The 3,995-nt window shown below is 39.0% G+C and overlaps 1 long non-coding RNA gene across 1 annotated transcript in view; it reads left to right on the top strand.

Annotated features, from left to right (window-relative positions):
- The window catches only part of LOC147818022 (uncharacterized), a 51,528-nt gene that overhangs the window by 9,347 nt on the left and 38,186 nt on the right, over positions 1 to 3,995 (top strand). The window lies entirely within an intron of this gene.

The following is a 3,995-nucleotide window of genomic DNA, read 5'->3' as shown; positions in this document are numbered from 1 at the left end:
CCCCCCCCCCCCCCCCCCCCCCATCTCTTCATATTTATCACTTTGTTGGATTTTGTATTAACCCTAATTTGGAGACTGTTTGATGCTGATTATGTTTTTTCCAATGCACAATTATGTGTCAACCGTTAAAGAAAAAAAAAGAAAGAAAAAACTTCTGAGGAGAAATTACATTCTGCTTTCACTTCGAAATATATTTGTGTTTTTTTGTAAGAGGAATTATACAAGCGCTGTTTGGATACGTTAAAACTGTCCGAAGAAAGAGAATACTTGAATTCTTTTGAATTTCACAAACCCATAATTTATGATGTGAATGTTTTTTTCATGTTTACTTCCTTTGTACGTTGTTGTGCAGGTGTAGTATTTTGTACAGAAACAAAACATCTGCGATCGGACTTGTCTGTCTTGTATTTTTGTGATAGTTGTTGCTGTATTTGTGCATCTTTTTTTGGACTGTAGTCTACGAGTTTAATTATAGAGTGTAGATATAGACCTCTGCAAATATAAACATAATCACTAAGAGCTTGTATTCTGTATTTATTGTGACTCAGAGTGGGTGTCATGTTTAGTCATTACACGGCTGCACTGAGGACCTAACAAACATAATCTCATCTATCCTCTCCAGTATTTTGTTGATTTAAAAACCGCAGGAGAGTGGAAGTCACTAAAACCAAGTCATCATTTTACTGGCGAAGCCACATATTGCAAATAGATGAATGATTTGTGAATAATCATGTCTCCACTATTCTTCGTCTCATATGTTTTGGTGGACGGGCAGTCCTCCAAGTACAGCCAAGGCCTAAAACGGGCTCTGCCACCTCAAAAACGGGCGAAGTCGAAAACTTAAACGTGTCAGCGCGGTTAAGACTTAAGCAAGAGAGGGTTGCTTTAATTCAGTGTTGTATTGCTGTAAACTGGGCTCTTAATTAGCCTTCTTTTCAGTCAACAATGTACATTTACAGTTGTGCTCATACTAAGGGACAATCTGTATATACACATCAAATGAACACACACACAGCCGTGTTTGCTTGTTAGAGAAAAAATACATTTCTCCAGAAAACATTAAGAACCGGTTCTGCGGTGGAAAATTCTCCTGCCGATGTGTGTACAGTTTTACTAACGTTGGGCAGCTACAGCAGTAGCCTATAGTTCAATTTAAACTGCACACAAAACATTATTACAGGAGAATATTTATTTATTTAGATATTTATTTAATAGTCAGGATCCATCCCCTATATATGAAAATGAAAGTATCCAAAAACATTTGTGCAAATGTCACATTTCCAAGAACGTAGCTACAACGTAGGCCTACTCGTTGCTAAATATTTCTAAATGAATTGCCTTCTACACAGGCTTGTAGTTCTTTTTTTTTTTTTTTACGTTCACCGGGTCCATAGGCGATCAGAAAATCCGAGTCTGAATTTGAGCAGCTGAGTTTTAAGTGAGAGACAATTTCCCATGTCTCGCGTTTGTTTCCTGGGATAGGTCTAAATTGCCTTTTTGTGGTGGCAAACAATACGGACAGGATGCAGTAATTTCAAAGCCCAATCCAGCGCGTTTCCGCTCGACTCGGACAAAAATGCCAGTTTTACAGCCCCTGTTGGAGCTCGGCTGTTTGTCTCAAATGCAGACGAACAAAGCAAACTCGACTAACTGGCTAGACGTCTGGGCTAAATTACTTTATGGTTTTAATGGACGGTGGTGGTGGACTCGTTCAAAGGAGAGTCATGCGCACTGTTCAGGGGACTTTTGCCTGATCGGCCATCCGCAGCCCCCCTGCACTTCATCACATGAGTGGTCTATCAGCCTACAATTAGATGGGAAAACGTCAATAGTTATTGTTGATAAATATGCGTGCTGCAGAGCACTGTAGGCTCTTATATAAGAGCAGGTAGCGGCCATGACAGGAAAACATGCAGCACAACAACTATTTAGAGGTTGTTGTAAAACAGCAGAGACCGAAAGCATGTAGTTACAGATGTGGTGCTAAACAACTGCTTTATTTAAAGAAAAAGACAAGAAACGTGGACGGTATGGATAGATGAGGAGAACCCTGTCTATCCAAATCGCAGCTGTTTCTGATTGGTGGATTCATTCAGGTTTAGGGTCACATCTCAACACTAGATGACGCTGTTGATCCACGTTTTGAGCGGGGTCTGTGTGTTGAGGGGCTTTTTTTTCCTTTTTTTTTTACAGCTCTGTGGCTTGGCTGAAGAATGAAGAGTAACCTATCGATGACAAAATGACAGATATGGTCACCCACCGCATTTTGTGTAATAGGCCGCAGAGCAGCACTCCGGAATGCAGCGAGCTGGTTGTTGTGTTGGGCACAGAGTGTGTGCACAAACACGGTTTTTAAAAATGAATTTTTTGATTCATCATAATTTTTTTTTAGTCATTAGTTTCTGTTTTCTTCTGTCCTGTCATGTACATTTTTATTTCAGTTTCTGGTTTAAAAGTCTTATCCCATGTCCGTGAATTTATGAGTTAAATGGGATGTTGTGGTATTTTTTAATTGCCACCCGTTTTGTTCCCATTAAAAATCAGATAATTGGGCTCAGACAGATTCTAGTTTCAGAACAAAGGGCATCAATAGCTACATTTAGCCACGGCATTCTGGCTCTGGATTTTTTGTAGCCTGTTTTATGGTTTTATTTTTCATGGTGTTAATTCAAAAGAAAGAGTAAGTCAATTAAAAGACTTTACTGGAAAAACAAACCAACAAAAAAAGATAATTAATGAAGAGCCAGGAACCACGTTTAAATACAAAAATACTACTTTATTATCAGTCAGTTCATAAACAATTGCATCAGTGACATCACATCAATACAATAAGCAGGGACAACAGAACACCAGCAACATTATAGACTTAAAAAAATCTTACATCATACCACAACAAAACGTAATAATAATAATAACAATAATAACAACAACAACAATAATAATAATAATAAAAGTAATAATAGTCAATAATAATAATAATAATGCCCTTATTGTCTCTGCACAGTTTGTTAAAAAAAAGAGCTACCTGCTCATTTGTATCACTGATATTTGACGGTCTGCACGAGCAGTACAAAGTCCCCAAGAAGGGTGCAACAATGATTGGCAATCTGCATATTTATAGAGTGTGAAAGGTCTATAAATTCGCCCAGTGCGCCTTTCATATTTTACGATGATGTGTATAAAACGTCAGTAACCCCACAAAAACCACACTGGCATATTTGGAGAGAGAGCCCATACAAGTATTGAGCTGGGAATTGTGCGCGCGCTGATTGTAGCTAAACATCCAATGTAAAATTTTATGAACTCCTCCACGTGGGAGATTTACTGCTCATCCTCGCCGGTTTTACGGGGTCAGTAAGTGGCACCTAGTATTCATAGGTCGTGTTTATATTTGCGTGTGTCGGTGTTTTACAGCGCATGGTGCAAGTGTGTCGCTCTTTATTCGATTACACCGAGGACTATGTTTTGTCTTAAACTCACACACTATTTCACTCGTCGGCCTGTGTGTCATAGCTTCAGTTTGAGTATTTTTTGTCTTGCTTTATGCCACATTTTGGTCTTTATGAACTTTCAAATGCTATGTTGACCTAGTGGAGCCCATAAAAGGTCACCTCTTTTCTAGAAATGACTGTATAACCTTCAATAGGGCCTGAGAGGGCGAACACCAACTCCTGCTACAACAGCTTTATCCATTTATAAAGAGGAAACCCTTCCTGCTTTATACACCTCATAACCTCCATGCAAAGACAACAAGCCAAACTATAAATCCAGACTATAGTGGAAATAATGCATCACGTCTCGTAGTCTTTATATTTTGACCATTTCACAACTCCACGATCAGTTTATAACAAAAGCTTTTGTGATAAATATAACATTGATCACATTTAAAGCCTCTTGGGTTGTTGGTTATGATTAGTGCAGCTCCTCTCAAGGTGGATATACGTAGGGCCCACGTCTGACCGGTCGCAGAAAGATGAAGGGGTGGGGGGAGGTTG

Source organism: Seriola lalandi, unplaced genomic scaffold, assembly GCF_002814215.2.
Source record: "Seriola lalandi dorsalis isolate HSWRI2012SDOR001 ecotype SW California unplaced genomic scaffold, Sedor1 jcf7180002054767, whole genome shotgun sequence".
Taxonomy (NCBI): Eukaryota; Metazoa; Chordata; class Actinopteri; order Carangiformes; family Carangidae; genus Seriola; species Seriola lalandi.
The sequence above is the reverse complement of the archived record's forward strand: the minus strand, read 5'-3'. Positions and strand labels throughout refer to the sequence as shown.